This window comes from Procambarus clarkii, chromosome 76, assembly GCF_040958095.1.
Source record: "Procambarus clarkii isolate CNS0578487 chromosome 76, FALCON_Pclarkii_2.0, whole genome shotgun sequence".
Taxonomy (NCBI): Eukaryota; Metazoa; Arthropoda; class Malacostraca; order Decapoda; family Cambaridae; genus Procambarus; species Procambarus clarkii.
Window position 1 is genome coordinate 16,561,450 of NC_091225.1, and position 17,026 is coordinate 16,578,475.

A 17,026-nucleotide genomic window follows, 5' to 3' on the forward strand; every position below is an offset into this window, starting at 1 on the left:
CCTTGTGGATTTGTTCAACCCCACAGACGTTGTAGCGAGGCTCCGCTGCTCGTCTCAGCACACTGAACCACGTCGTTTAATCCCCAGGAATCTCTACACGTGTCACGTGACGATGGTTATCTTGAGATGATTTCGGGGCGTTAGTGTCCCCGCGGCCCGGTCCTCGACCATGCCTCCACCCCCAGGAAGCAGCCCGTGACAGCTGACTAACACCCAGGTACCTATTTTACTGCTAGGTAACAGGGGCATAGGGTGAAAGAAACTCTGCCCATTGTTTCTCGCCGGCGCCCGGGATCGAACCCGGGACCACAGGATCACAAGTCCAGCGTGCTGTCCGCTCGGCCGACCGGTTACCTTGAGGTGCTTCCGGGGCTTAGCGTCCCCGCGGCCCGGTCGTCGACCAGGCCTCCTGGTTGCTGGCTGAATCGCGAGAAACATATTACGAGAAAGAACTGAAACATCTTTGGAAATTTGAAATGGGAAAAAAACTTAAAAGAAAAGGATAGAAGCAAATGATAAAGATGTTTCGAAGGAAGGAAGAGGAGGATGATGGGAGAGTCTGCGTGAAAGGAGAAAGGGTCAGCAAGTAAAGGATTATGGGAAAGGAGTGATATTAAGAAAGGAAAATAAATGAAGAGTAAGATAAAGGAAAGGAAAGGGATAGAAGGGACAGAGAAGAGGGATAGGGAGCGGCGCTGACACACAAGTCAAGTCTTTCCATTATCAAACCCACTTTTCCATAGACCAATATCCGCATCCACTCGTATGTTATCTCTGGTACTCTTCTGCCCCTCTCTCTCTGGCTCCCTCTCTCACTCTGCCCCCTCTCTCACTCTGGCCCCCTCTCTCTCACTCTGGCTCCCTCTCTCTCACTCTTCCCCCTCTCTCACTCTGCCCCCTCTCTCACTCTGCCCCCTCTCTCACTCTGGCCCCTCTCACTCTAGACAACTGTGTACTAGAGCCTTCAGATGGTCACTTAACTACTCCACTAGAGTACGTTAAGCACCTCCCATACACGGGCCAGCCGGGGAAGGACAGAGTTGGAGTGATGTTCTTAAGAACAGCAACAGCAGCAGCAACAGCAGCAGCAGCAGCAGCAGCAGCAGCAGCAACAGCAGCAGCAGCAGCTGACTGAGCGTCTTGTGTTGTGGCGGCCGTGTCCAGGATATCAATAAAGTTGGACCAAGTTGGGAACCTTGAGTGACCTTGTTCCTTCCTTGTGTGTCAACATGTTTGTTCTGTTTACCTGTTTTTTACCTGTTTTATCCAATTCATCTGGAATAAGAAACATTCTCGAGTGTGGGTAGATGGAGGGTGACAGGAATGGGGGTAGATGGAGGGTGACAGGAATGGGGGTAGACGGAGGGTGACAGGAATGGGGGTAATAGGGGTGATGGGGGGTGTGCAGGGTGCGGCAGACGACAGTCAGGAGGAACATCTTCCCGGGGTGTTTCTGCGCGGCGGTGGAGCCGGCCCGAGGGAGCAATGAGCGATCACATAACTCACTTTTAAACTTGTCCAATCCCACAGCCACCTCCCCCCTCCCCCTCCCTGTCGGTGTAAGGGAGGAGACATCGAGTGGAGGGAGGGGGAAGGGAGAGGAGAAGAAAGGGGGGAGAGAGGGGGGAGACAGTTGATGGGAAAGATGTGAGGGGCGTGATAAAGATAGGTGAGAGAGGGAGGGATATGAGGAGAGATGGTTAAGAATGCTGTGTGTTTGGTTGTTTGGGAAAGGTCTGATTATAGTCAGGTGTGGAGTCACAATAACGTGGCTGAAGTATGTTGACCAGACCACACACTAGAAGGTGAAGGGACGACGACGTTTCGGTCCGTCCTGGACCATTCTCAAGTCGATTGTCAATCGACTTGAGACCATTGAGACTTGAGACCATCCTGGACCATTCTCAAGTCGACCATTCACAATCGACTTGAGAATGGTCCAGGACGGACCGAAACGTCGTCGTCCCTTCACCTTCTAGTGTGTGGTCTGGTCAACATACGTCAGCCACGTTATTGTGACTCATCGCCTGCATATACAGATATGGACAAGGGTTGCACATGGGGCTTCTTCCTCTCTGTGGGTTCTAAAGCCATGATTTCTCTTGTTATACTTATTACCATGAGAAAAATCCACTAGGGCTGTGAGGTGGGCTCGAACCTACGTCCCTAGCACTGCCAACCACATTACCACTGGAGCAGCTCTAACTTATCTTAAGGTTAACGAATGAACAACGACCAAATCCTCGTTAATCTGGTCGTTAAACCACTATTTTGCTTTCTCAACATCTCTTCTCTCTCTCTCTCTCTCTCTCTCTCTCTCTCTCTCTCTCTCTCTCTCTCTCTCTCTCTCTCTCTCTCTCTCTCTCTCTCTCTCTCTCTCTCTCTCTCTCTCTCCCCAACACGCCGTGCGATCTACTTAATTTGTCTAGCCGTTAATAATTGTATTCCCCTGGGAGGTGTTGTGTGGTGGGGGAGAGAGATGGGAGGGATGACAGGAGGGGAGGAAGAGACAAGAGAAGTGAGGGGAGAGGTGGACGGCAGAGGAATGGGAGAACATGAAGAGGTAATGAGACGGAGGAGATGAAGGGGAATTTGTGGTGATGAGAGAGAGAGAGAGAGAGAGAGAGAGAGAGAGAGAGAGAGAGAGAGAGAGAGAGAGAGAGAGAGAGAGAGAGACAGAGAGAGAGAGAGAGACAGAGAAAGACAGAGAGAGAGAGAGAGAGAGAGAGACCACCGTGAGAAACCAGCTTGTTCGTGTGTGCTTCTGGCCAAGTGGCTGATCTGGCGAGCATGTTCTTAAGCACCTCCTTCGACACCCTCTGAAAGGTACTTCAGCTGACCTCATTTGGATTTAATATTTCATTTTTTTCTCTACTACAATATGTCGAGTGTGTCTTAAGTGGAAGAGTAGAAGCTCCTCTCAGTTTGTGTTTAATCACAAACACAACAGCTGTTTGCAGGTCAGAGTTCGATTCCCGATGGTTCAAGAGGCTGGGCACCATTCCTTCTGTCTTATCCTTGTCCTCATATCCCTTCCTAATGCTATATAGTCACACTGGCTTAACGCTTTCTTCTGGTAATTACTTCTCTTCCTCCCACATAAACAACCAATTCGAATGATAATGAATTAATGAATTAAAAACCATCAAACTATGCATCACTAAGCCATAAAATTCATCATATGGCCATCATATGGTCATCTACATGTGGCAAGATCTAAAAGGTATTCCTTGATACAAACCTTGAACCCAGTGGCACTGGGTTCCACTCTCTAAATGCCTCCCTAACACACAAGGTTTGTACCAGTGAAGGCTTCCAAGAGGTCGTTAACAGCCAAATTCCTCTCAGAAACAACATAACGCCAATGACCAGTATGCTTATCGGCCTTAACCACAATCGGGTATACGATATCCAGCAGCCTTAACCACAATCACATAAACATCACCTAACAGTATGTTGACCAGACAACACACTAGAAGGTGAAGGGACGATGACGTTTCGGTCCGTCCTGGACCTCAATCGACTTGAGAATGGTCCAGGACGGACCGAAACGTCGTCGTCCCTTCATCTTCTAGTGTGTGGTCTGGTCAACATACTTTAGCCACGTTATTGTGACTCCTCGCCTGCACCACCTAACAGCCTTAACTACCATCAAGTATACAATATCTTACGCATCAAAAAGCCTAATTCCTCCCCCACCTGAGCACAAGCGGCTACGACCGTCGGCGACCTCAGCTGCTGGATGGGTGCGACTGAACCTGATGAATACAAGGAAGGGAATGTATCACCCTCAACACCTCCGGCCCCCATCAGCACAAACATTCAACACTGGTGGACCTGTGGGTCAATAACTCAGAGACACGAAGAGTAACTTTACGAATCAACACTTCGGTCTGACGTGTTCGCTATCAACTCCTTTGAACAGGCACGTGACGGTCTCAGTAATAAAGGAATGCTTGATACTGAGTGATAACATCTAATTAAACATGTGAACTATATTACGAACATCAGCCTAGTTTTCCAGAATTTTCAGATGCCAGGAAGCAAAGTTATGAGTAATTGGGTTCTCTAGACATGAAGGACTTTATGGAAATGAACTGGAAGCCAAACAAGAGGTAACCCAGACTGTGGAGGCCATCACACCAGCGAACACTAATCACTACAAAGAAATATAAAAGTAGGATGGAGACTAGAGTTCCAACTGGAACACACAGATCTTTCAAAGACAGTTCTCTCAGCTTCCTGATAGAGAGATGTAGCCAGGTACAGGTCACCCACCGTCACCAGACACCACCAAGGGTGGAGAACAGATCACACAGACTGGTTGATACCTGGTTGATGGGGTTCTGGGAGTTCTTCTACTCCCCCAAGCCCGGCCCGAGGCCAGGCTTGACTTGTGAGAGTTTGGTCCACCAGGCTGTTGCTTGGAGCGGCCCGCAGGCCCACATATACCTGGTTGATGGGGTTCTGGGAGTTCTTCTACTCCCCCAAGCCCGGCCCGAGGCCAGGCTTGACTTGTGAGAGTTTGGTCCACCAGGCTGTTGCTTGGAGCGGCCCACAGGCCCACATATACCTGGTTGATGGGGTTCTGGGAGTTCTTCTACTGCCCAAGCCCGGCCCGAGGCCAGGCTTGACTTGTGAGAGTTTGGTCCACCAGGCTGTTGCTTGGAGCGGCCCGCAGGCCCACATATACCTGGTTGATGGGGTTCTGGGAGTTCTTCTACTGCCCAAGCCCGGCCCGAGGCCAGGCTTGACTTGTGAGAGTTTGGTCCACCAGGCTGTTGCTTGGAGCGGCCCGCAGGCCCACATATCCACCACAGCCTGGTTGGTCCGGTACTCCTTGGAGGAATTAGACTGTGACTACACTCTTGATTAGCTTGAGAGATTGTCATCAACACACAAGAAACAACCAAGAGCAAGCAATGTGGACGAGCAGATGGACATTTCATCAGTCGGTATATTGTCCCAGGCTACGCTTGCTTATGAACCACCTTTTAAACGACAATCACTAACACATGTAAGCAAACCTCTGTTTTTTTTAAGGATCGTTGAACTCGGTTCTAATTCCCTATAGACAGCTAAATATCTAAGCAAAAATATGCTGCTTTACTTTCGAAGATTAGAACAAAAATCATTTTTCATAGGCATCCTCAAACTACATAATGTCCCTTTCTTTCTCTCAGTGGACAATGCATCCCACTCCCTTTGCTCGCTCTCTCTCTTTCTCTCTCTCTCTCTCTCTCTCTCTCTCTCTCTCTCTCTCTCTCTCTCTCTCTCTCTCTCTCTCTCTCTCTCTCTCTCTCTCTCTCTCTCTCTCTCTCTCTCTCTCACTCGAGCCTGCTCCTATTCTCTTGTTTACATCCCACCAACATTCTAGGTTACCCTCTCCTCAGCTTAAGAGTTAGGTGCCTGTAGGTGTTGACTGGACGAGGCTGCTACACCCCGCCTTACACTCGGACCATTCCAGCCCACTACAAGGGTAGACTGTCTCGTCTCTGCTGTCCTATACTCTGGGGTAAACAAAGAACGTACCAGAGTCCACCACAAGTTTGTTTTGTATACACACACAGTGTATTTTACTGGAGACTTGACCAGGGAGGAGGTCAGTCACCTCCCTGGTCTTCTCGGGTACTTGACAGTATGATCCCAACTGGCTCTACTCCCGTCCTTGGACATTTGGACGGGAGTAGACCTATTGTCTAATAGTTTAGACCTATTGTCTAATAGTTTAGACCTATTGTCTAATAGTTTAGACCTATTGTCTAATAGTTTAGACCTATTGTCTAATAGTTTAGACCTATTGTCTAATAGTTTAGACCTATTGTCTAATAGTTTAGACCTATTGTCTAATAGTTTAGACCTATTGTCTTATGTATGACCCTCTGTCCTGCGTGACAGTAATACCAGCATTATCCTCACTTTAATAAGACTATCAAAATCCTCAGATTAGGCAAAATTGTAATTAATTTTGTCAATAAAGATGTTAATAAAAATAATAACTCGTTCTCAGGTTGGAAGAGATGTTGGCCAGACCACACACTAGATAATGAAGGGACGACGACGTTTCGGTCCGTCCTGGACCATTCTCAAGTTGAGAATGGTCCAGGACGGACCGAAACGTCGTCGTCCCTTTATTTTCTAGTGTGTGGATTGGCCAACATACTTCAGCCACGTTATTGTGACTGGAAGAGATGTATGGAAAGGTTTGGATTCGTCCTATAGAGTGAGTGGCCAAGTTTCGCTTCCTTGGCAAGCCGAGTTATCTTGAGATGATTTCGGGGCTTTAGTGTCCCCGCGGCCCGGTCCTCGACCAGGCCTCCACCCCCAGGAAGCAGCCCGTGACAGCTGACTAACTCCCAGGTACCTATTTTACTGCTAGGTAACAGGGACATAGGGTGAAAGAAACTCTGCCCATTGTTTCTCGCCGGCGCCTGGGATCGAACCCAGAACCACAGGATCACAAGTCCAGCGTGCTGTCCGCTCGGCCGACCGGCTCCCTGTGGTGATGGTGTAGGCCATACGCACTCTGCACCTCGGCCTGACTTACGCATCATGCAAGAAGCTACAGGTGCGGCTTCTACGTAGGATGTAGAGAAGAAAGGTACGAATACTACATCATGAATGGCAGCCACGATTGTATTAAACGGTTGAGCACTACCAACATTACCACTACCATTACCACCACCACCAACCACCACTATCACCATCAACATTACCACACCACCACGACCAACCACCACCACCACCACCACCACCACCACCACCACCACCAACCACCACTACCACCAACCACCACTCTAACATCAACACTCTAACTAATTACAAGAACGACTGGACGTGACGACTCGTATAAACAGGTCCAGAGTGTATGAACACTCATTATCAGTGTTACCACAGTCACAGTTGTGTACTGGTACCAGTCACGTCTTCACCACACTGCAGGTGATGTTGACATGTATACGAGATGAGTCTCCAACACCCAACCACTTGGGCTGGACGGTAGAAGCGACGGTCTCGCTTCATGCAGGTCACCGTTCAATCCCCGAAGTGGTTCGACACTGTTCCTTTCCACTTATCCTAAATCCTTTTCCCCCTCATCCATTCCAAGTGCTATGTAGTCGCAATGGCTTAGTGTTTTCTCCTAATTACCTTACGTACCTTAGTATGCAGTGGAGAAGTCTGTACAGGTGAATCTTAATCATTTAAATTACAATATGGAAATCTTCCATGAAAAGGCCCATTAATTATTTTCTGTGTTATCTTGAGGTTATCTTGAGATGATTTCGGGGCTTTAGTGTCCCCGCGGCCCGGTCCTCGACCAGGCCTCCACCCCCAGGAAGCAGCCCGTGACAGCTGACTAACACCCAGGTACCTATTTTACTGCTAGGTAACAGGGGCATAGGGTGAAAGAAACTCTGCCCTTTGTTTCTTGCCGGCGCCTGGGATCGAACCCAGGACCACAGGATCACAAGTCCAGCGTGCTGTCCGCTCGGCCGACCGGCTCCCTTTTGCATGCAATTTTTTATCATGTGTAACAAGCTTAATTGTAGCTTGTCTGTCCATGTGATATAAACCTTAAATTAGTTATCTATGTACTAAAATGGTTTCTTCTAGACCAAAATAATTCTCTTAGATCTGTACTAAGACCTGGAAGAACTCACTCAATACATCGACTTACACGACACGAGTCTTCATTCTCCAAACAGCCAGACATCTTAACCCCCCCCCCTATATGTGGGTTACTTACACATCAATATATATGTATGGCTTGAGGCGCCTGGGCCACGGCTCGGCGCCTCGTCCCACGGGGACTCTTGCTTGTCTTGGAGCAAAATACTGTGGAAAGATTTCCTTTACTGGCTCCAAATGATGAAGATATGGAACGGTGATGTTCCTGCTAGGTGATGTCCCTGCTAGGGGATGTCCCTGCTAGGTGATGTCCCTGCTAGGTGATGTCCCTGCTAGGGGATGTCCCTGCTAGGGGGATGTCCCTGGTAGGTGATGTCCAGGGACACCACCTGTTGTTGTTAAAGATTCGCTACTTGGAACAAACAGTTCCAAGTAGCACGGGCTATGGTGAGCCCGTAGGTACTAGGAACACCACCATATGTAACTCCCTCGCTAATTTGAACTACTTGCCATCGTTATCACTATCATCATCATTTCACCATCATCACTTATCATCATCACTTATCTTTCTTCACTATCTTCTAAACACACATGAACGGAGAGGTGCCTTTAAAAAGGAGAAATATGGGAGAGAAGAGATGGAGAGAAGGGTGGTGGACGGGAAAGGAAATAAGAGAAGAAAAGGGAAAGGAGAAGGCATGGAGAAAGGGAAGGAAGAGGAGGAGGCACCACTACTGACTCAGCGGATGAAGGAGAAGTGAAGGTACTAAAAAAATTCTCAATATCATCTTTCTCAGTCATAAGTTTCCACCCTTCACCCATTCACCCCTTCCTCTCAACCCCACTTAACCCATTACCCCCTCTCTCTTTTTCCCTCTATCTCTTTCCCTAGTTCGAATTTATTCTCTGTCTCTCTGTCTCTCTCTCTCTCTGTCTCTCTCTCTCTCTCTCTCTGTCTCTCTCTCTCTCTCTCTCTCTCTCTCTCTCTCTCTCTCTCTCTCTCTCTGTAGAAACACACAAGCCATAGATCACTAACAATTCTAAATGACCGGACTAGGATTCGAACCCATGGGGTCTAGGATCACCCCTAAACGTACACAGTAGATCTATGGTAGGGTGGTCACGGTACTATGCACGTCTAGGGGTGATCCTCGACGTCATAGGTTCGAATCCTGGTTGGGACATTTAGAGGTCTAAGAGATATATATGTTTACCTTTTTTTCATATATTTGGGGTGTGAAGGATGCGAACCCTGGCCCGGTAAGAACAAAGTGACCGCTTTAACCAGGGAATTATTTGCTACTGAGAATGAGAGAAGTGTATTTTAAGTGTGTGTGTGTTGGTACATGTCGGGGTACATATGGTGTGGTATGTGTGGGTGTCTGGGGGTGGGTGTCTGGGGGTGGGTGTGGGGTGTCTGGGGGTGGGTGTGGGGTGTCTGGGGGTGGGTGTGGGGTGTCTGGGGTGTCAAGGAAGATAGAGAGCAACTGACCGAGGTTTTTACCAGCGGCTGGGAGAGTGGTCCGCTGATGACGCAACAGATTCCCTGCAACTCCCATTATATGGGTATGGCGGGAATATCTATAGCCGCCCCAGCCGCCTCCGCCACGGACACGCCCCGCCACACACACACACACACACACAGGACAAGCGAGCGCTCACCCTCGCAATAAAAGCGTAAGGTAAGAGGCAGACCCAAGCCACGTTGGCAGATAGTTACAATATTGTCGCAGAGATAGTGAGGGAGAGTGAAGAGGGAGGAAGGTGAAAAGAGGGGGAAAGTGATACTGGTTGATGGGGTTCTGAGAGTTCTTCTACTCCCCAAGCCCGGCCCGAGGCCAGGCTTGACTTGTGAGAGTTTGGTCCACCAGGCTGTTGCTTGGAGCGGCCCGCAGGCCCACATATACCTGGTTGATGGGGTTCTGAGAGTTCTTCTACTCCCCAAGCCCGGCCCGAGGCCAGGCTTGACTTGTGAGAGTTTGGTCCACCAGGCTGTTGCTTGGAGCGCAGGACCACATATACCTGGTTGATGGGGTTCTGGGAGTTCTACTCCCCAAGCCCGGCTCGAGGCCAGGCTTGACTTGTGAGAGTTTGGTCCACCAGGCTGTTGCTTGGAGCGCAGGCCCACATACCCACCACAGCCTGGTTGGCCCGGAACTTCTTTTAGAAAACAATCTAGTTTCCTCTTGAAGATGTCCACGGTTGTTCCGGCAATATTTCTTATAGTTACTGGGAGGACGTTGAACAACCGCGGACCTCTGATGTTTATACAGTGCTCTCTGTGCCTATGGCACCCCTGCTCTTCACTGGTTCTATTCTTGTGTGTTCTCTTTCTCTTCCTATTCCTCTTCTATCTCTTTCTATTCCTTCTATTATTCTTCTATTCTTCTTCTATCTATTCCTTCCTATCTCTTTCCTCTTCCTATCTTCTCTATTCTCTTCCTTTCTGGTGCTATCGTGCATTCTATCCTGCACTCAATGTGGATATCAGGGGAGAGGGGAGAGTGGAGGGGACGTGTGGAAAGGAGAAAAAGAGAGACCGAGGAGAAAGGGAAGGGACAGAAGACAGGAAGGGAAGAAACACCATCAACACCGGAGCCTCTCACAAGAACATTGACACGAGGCCTTAAAAATCAAGATCAATTTATTTTCCATTAACCCAAATGACATCATGGGCCTGCCCCTGACCTCCCCCCCCCCCTCCTTTTTCCCAGGGCAAAGGGAGAGGTTAACTAGGGGGATTAAAGGGGTAAAGGGTGGTGGCATCCCCCCCTTAGCAACAGAGGTAGTTAGCGGACACTGAATGGAGGCAGTTAGGGGGCGATATTGCAAAGTAGTTGAGACCATGATAGTAATTTTGCTAGTGGGAGAGAGTGAAGTGCTTTGGGAGCCGGTCGGCCGAGTGGACAGCACGCTGGACTTGTGATCCTGTGGTCCCGGGTTCGATCCCAGGCGCCGGCGAGAAACAATGGGCAGAGTTTCTTCCACCCTATGCCCCCTGTTATCTAGCAGTAAAATAGGTACCTGGGTGTTAGTCAGCTGTCACGGGCTGCTTCCTGGGGGTGGAGGCCTGGTCGAGGACCGGGCCGCGGGGACACAAAAAGCCCCGAAATCATCTCAAGATAACCTCAAGATAACCTTCCTTAACACTCACTACTGGGGATTATATATGGTTTTAAACTTCCCTTCACTTACGTACATATATATGTTACATCTGGCCTTGAAGTCGTGGGTGGAGGTGGCTTCTACAACTTTCTCTTCCAGTACATTCCACTTGTTAATCCTCCGGTACATAGTACAAATATTTCCATATATATATTAACGACTCCTTTTGCGTTACTGGTTTACAACTATTTCCTCGTGTCGTACTTTCTCTCACTTTGAAGCTCGTGTTCACCTTGCACAACCACCTGGTTGTGCTTGCGGGGGTTGAGCTCTGGCTCTTTGGTCCCGCCTCTCAACTGTCAGTCAACTGGTGTACAGGTTCCTGAGCCTATTGGGCTCTATCATATCTACACTTGAAACTGTGTATGGAGTCAGCCTCCTCCACATCACTGCCAAATGCATTCCATTTGTTAATTACCCCTCGGTATCTTGTATGTTGTGATCATGTTCCCTAAATATGAACACCACAGCTAGGAGATGAGATTATGGGCTGGAGGAGGTGATTGATGCTGGAGGTGGGGGGGGGGGGGGGAGTGACTGGAGATGGGGGGAGTGATTGGTGGTGTGGGGGGGAGTGATTGGAAGAAGGGGGGGGGGACCAGTCGACGCCGCCAAGACCGTATTTGAAGGATTACGACGGATTAAGACACATTACCACCGGCCAGTATCCACGGCGTCAGACTTCCGTCAAGTCTTATCAAACGGTCAATCCAAATTGTGATTTTGTAGCGTCGATACTAACTTGGATTCAATTATGGGAGACTGGGCCCCCTTCAAGAAGGTCCTGTAAGGCGGAGATGGTGGGGTTTGGTGGTGGTTATGTTGGAGAAGCAGTATGTCAAGAACCAGGAGATTATGTACAACTTATTGAAGATAATCCATCACACTGGTCCAATGCCTGGCTAAAGGGTAGCGCGTGCGCACGCGCGTGTGTGCTCACCTGGTTGTGCTTGCGGGGGTTGAGCTCTGGCTCTTTGGTCCCGCCTCTCAACTGTCAGTCAACTGGTGTACAGGTTCCTGAGCCTACTGGGCTCTATCATATCTACACTTGAAACTGTGTATGGAGTCAGCCTCCTCCACATCACTGCCTAATGCATTCCATTTGTTAACTACTCTGACACTGAAAAAATTCTAACGTCTCTGTGGCTCATGTGGGTACTTAGTCTCCACCTGTGTCCCCTTGTTCGCGTCCCACCCGTGTTAAAGTTTGTCTTTGTCGACCCTGATAATGTGTGTGTGTATATCTGTGTATACAGCATAGCATTATGACAAGCATCGTAGAACTGTTACCTAGCAGTAAAATAGGTACCTGGGTGTTAGTCAGCTGTCACGGGCTGCTTCCTGGGGGTGGAGGCCTGGTCGAGGACCAGGTCCACAGTCCATACCCCAGTCAGAACTTTAGATACCAACACACCACTCCACTTAGACTCAGCACCCGAAGGAATGTAGGTCTCTAAAAAACACGTAAGAAAACACTCCAAGAGGCTATAGGTTTTCCCCTCCAATTCGGCCTTCCTGGAACTGGCAACATTTCACTAAATGTGTTTTTACATTCTACATAAAAAGCTGAAACCTGAGTGTTGATAACAGCTGGTGTCTGAAGGACCTGCGGAGAATAGTTGAATATCAATCCAGACATCGAGTAGTTGATAAGTGCACGGCGCTAAGGTCTATAGACTCCCCTAGCAGCTAGGGGTGACAGCTAGGCAAGGCCTAGCTTACTATAAACAAATCCACAAGGGCCGTGACGAGGATTCGAACTTGCTATATTGTGTTTGCAGCCAGTCCATCATGGTGTGACCACGCGCCCTTGTGTGTGTGTGTGTGTGTTTGTGTGTGTGTGTGTGTGTGTGTGTGTGTGTGTGTGTGTGTGTGTGTGTGTGTGTGTGTGTGTGTGTGTGTGTGTGTGTGTGTGTGTGTGTGTGTGTGTGTGTGTGCAGCTCCTCCACCACTCTATAATGACTCCCAGGTGCTCACATGACCCCCCCCCCTCCCCCCCTCACTAAACTTTACATCTTGAGTTACACCGTCACTAGTTTTTCGAAAGGTCCGCTCCCCCCCCCCCCACCTTCCCCTACCCTCTCGTTCCCCTCTTCCCTCTTCCCCCTTCCTTACCCCTCCCCTTCCTTACCCCTCCCCTTCACACACACACACACACACACACACACACTCACACACACACACACACACACACACACACACACACACACACACACACACACACACACACACACACACAAGCATGTGGCTTGTGTCACTTCACTTGTGGAACAAGCTAAGGACCAATTGCGATTGCCGACCAGTGGCAAAGTTGATGGTGAGGGGGGGTAGGAAGGTGATAGTGAGGGGGGTAGGAAGGTGATAGTGAGGGGGGTAGGAAGGTGATGGTGAGGGGGGTAGTAAGGTGAGATAGTGTAAATACCACATTGATCCCCCCCCCCTCATCCGTCAACTATTGATAGTGAAGATAAGCGGCCCTTCGTCGTCACCTCTTATACTATCTACATCTTCTCTTACAAGGAACGACGCAGTTCGCTCGTTACAAACGTACTAGACAATGGAAGCGGCTCGCGATAGTGACGAACTATCATCACTATCGTCCACCAGTCTATCTTGAGGTTATCTTGAGATGATTTCGGGGCTTTAGTGTCCCCGCGGCCCGGTCCTCGACCAGGCCTCCACCCCCAGGAAGCAGCCCGTGACAGCTGACTAACACCCAGGTACCTATTTTACTGCTAGGTAACAAGGGCATAGGGTGAAAGAAACTCTGCCCATTGTTTCTCGCCGGCGCCTGGGATCGAACCCCGGACCACAGGATCACAAGTCCAGCGTGCTGTCCGCTCGGCCGACCGGCTCCCTATAGTCGGCCCTATAGTCTATTTCGCATTTTTTTTCCTCTATCATATCTACAATATATTTATTTCTCTCACAGACACACACATCTGCTAGAAGAAGCCCGCAGCAGCTGTCTAACTCCCGGTACCAATTTAGGTGAACATGTGTTTCAGGTGAAAGAAACTGCATTTGTTTCCACTTCGGTCGGGAATCGAACCCGGGCCCTTAGGACTACGACTCCTAGAGCGCTGTCCACTCAACCGCGAGGCCCAATGGCTTTGTGTACGTGAGAGGGCTGGGGGGGGGGGGTGATGAGACCCCATGCCCACAGGGTGGGTATGGGGTCCACCCCCCTCCCACAAGATGGGTATGGGGTCCACACCCCCTCCCACAAGATGGGTATGGGTCCACCCCCCTCCCACAAGATGGGTATGGGGTCCACCCCCCCAACAAGATGGGTATGGGGTCCACCCCTTCCCACAAGATGGGTATGGGGTCCACCCCCTCTTACAAGATGGGTATGGGGTCCACACCTCCTCCCACAAGATGGGTATGGGGTCCACCTCCCTCCCACAAGATGGGTATGGGGTCCATCCCCCTCCCACAAGATGGGTATGGGGTCCACCCCCTCCCACAAGATGGGTATGGGGTCCACACCCCCTCCCACAAGATGGGTATGGGGTCCACCCCCCTCCCACGAGATGGGTATGGGGTCCACCCCCTCCCACAAGATGGGTATGGGGTCCACCCCCCTCCCACAAGATGGGTATGGGGTCCACCCCCCCCCCCACAACAAGATGGGTATGGGGTCCATAATAAACCCAATGAACCAACAAGTTTCACATGGTCAGAGCGAGCCTGGACACCCACCACGGCCCCGTGGTGTAATGGCTATCACTCTGGACTTTGAATCCAGCGACCCGAGTTCGAGTCTCGGCGGGACCTGGCCTCATATGTCCTTACCACATCTCCAATGACCAGTTGATTTATGAATTACGAAACCTGTACATCTTCCCTCTATCCCTGCGGCTTTGTTTACAATTATTGTATAGTTTAGGACCTCCCAAACTCCTCAAGCTGAAGTTGTTATTGTAAACGTCTTATAGAAGTTCCTAAACAATGTTCTGACCTGAAATGTCATGTTTGAATCTTATTAAATTAACAACCTTGCTTAATACCAAAGTATTTATTGTTGTTCTAGTTTGGGTTATAATTATTATTGATTCAGAGGTAAATTCGTGAGCCTTTTAGAGGGTCTAGGAGTCTAAAGGGTGACTTTGGGGGACAGGAGCTGGAACCTAACATCACACCAACACATTATATGTAAAAAATCACATTCCTATGACCTTTTATAACTAAACCGGGTTTAAGATCATATTTTAAGGCAAGGCGTTCAAGGTCTTGAGGTTATCTTGAGATCTTGAGATGATTTCGGGGCTTTAGTGTCCCCGCGGCCCGGTCCTCGACCAGGCCTCCACCCCCAGGAAGCAGCCCGTGACAGCTGACTAACACCCAGGTACCTATTTTACTGCTAGGTAACAGGGGCATAGGGTGAAAGAAACTCTGCCCATTGTTTCTCGCCGGCGCCTGGGATCGAACCCAGGACCACAGGATCACAAATCCAGCGTGCTGTCCGCTCGGCCGACCGGCTCCCCTAGGTTAAAGGTCTAGGTTAAAGCTTTTTAAGGACGATTCTGGTACGAAAACTGAACGTTTTCAGTATCACAACATTTTACGATAAAGTATTTACGGTAGCCTAAGCTGAAACGTTTGTGCGGGATTTGTGGAGAAACCCGTTTATAAGGTCATGGGCGTTTGACCTAAATCCTGTTTAGCCGTCCGGATTTAAAACGTTTGTGTGGAAGAGATTGAAGTAGCTTTGAGGTGCCCTTTTGTGCTCGTTACATTAGCAGGCTAGTTGATGAGAGGACCAGGATGCTCTTCCCCCTTCCCCCCTCTTCTCTCTCTCTCTCTCTCTCTCTCTCTCTCTCTCTCTCTCTCTCTCTCTCTCTCTCTCTCTCTCTCTCTCTCTCTCTCTCTCGCTCTCTCTCTCTCTCTCTCTGTCTCTGTCAGTCTGTTGATATTTATGCATGTCTTGCCTTGTGTGTCTAACCCAAACTACCCTAATCTAACCTAAGATATAGTCTATCCTATGGTGATATAACCAATCCCAACCTAATCTATCCTAACCCAGATCACGACATTATATAGCATTTGAGAAAATTAACACCACACACAAAAGCATCATTGAAATGCAAAATCACTATAAATTATCTGTACAAGCTTTTCCCTTCCTCCTCCTGCTGCTGCTAATCCCACAAGAGCCAATCTATCTCAACATCACTAAGTAATCCAACAAAATCCGATAAAAATAAGATTTTAATAAAAAACATCACCCATAAACCCGGTACAAATAAGGTGCAAACCAAAAAACAGTCCCCCCCCCCCTCAAAAAACAGATTTAAATTGATAAACGCTACCCAAAAAAATATAAAAAAACACAGACACTAAACAGAGAAAACTGCACCAAAAACCTGATCCGCGTGGAGTAGCGACTATTGTGGCAAGACTCAGCTGGGGTAACTTTGGCTTCAGGAAAACCCGCCCGGGAAGTTGTCTCACCTGTAAGACGAGGAGACAACCATTAGAGCTCCTCCTTGCTGCTCTAGTGACCTTGTTGTTGTTGTTGTTGTTATAGATTCAGCTACTCGGAACAAGTTCCATGTAGGAGGAAGTTTTACAGGGGCGGGGGCAAGTAGCACGGGCTATGGTGAGCCCGTAGTGGACTTACCTGGCACAGGTGATGTGCGGGGCATTCTCTCTCCAACTCCACCTTGTTTTAGTGTGCCTGCTCGACCACCTCAACCACACACCACACCCCACCACTCCACACTACACCACTCCACTCCAGCCAGACACCATCAGAGCCACGCAGGGCATATAAGGATAGGCCTGCAGGATCCAAATAAGTTCAGTAGAACTTTTGGTTACAATTCTTTTACCATGTCGTAGCTCAGTCGATTAAGGCAGCATCTAGGATGCTCTCGGACGCAGGTTCGAATCCTCGTTACGGCCCTTGTGAATTTGTTCATAAGGATAGACAAAGATACTGGAAGGATGTACTTTCAGTGACTTTCTCTTCCCCCCTATATCTTCACCAGACCCCTTGCTCCTCTATCCCTTCTCTCTCCCTTCTTATCCTTGAACAAAATCCACAAGGGCCGTGACGAGGGTTCGAACTTACGTACCAGAGGATCCCTGACGCTGCCTTAATTAAGTTAATATCCTCATTGCGATACTAACACACACACTTCCTCTCCCTGATACAAGTTGCATTTCACATGTTACAGCCCAGCTCCTGTGCCAGGTAAATCCACTACGGGATCACCATAGCCCA

General features: G+C 49.1%; 1 protein-coding gene and 1 non-coding gene across 4 annotated transcripts in view; one reads left to right on the forward strand and one right to left on the reverse strand.

The window, feature by feature from the left end:
- The window catches only part of LOC123771509 (carbonic anhydrase 2), a 277,143-nt gene that overhangs the window by 57,407 nt on the left and 202,710 nt on the right, over positions 1 to 17,026 (reverse strand). The gene's annotated exons all lie outside the window — the stretch shown is intronic.
- TRNAQ-UUG (transfer RNA glutamine (anticodon UUG)) lies at positions 14,503 to 14,574 on the forward strand. Its single transcript has one exon. It is a non-coding gene; the product is annotated as a tRNA-Gln (tRNA).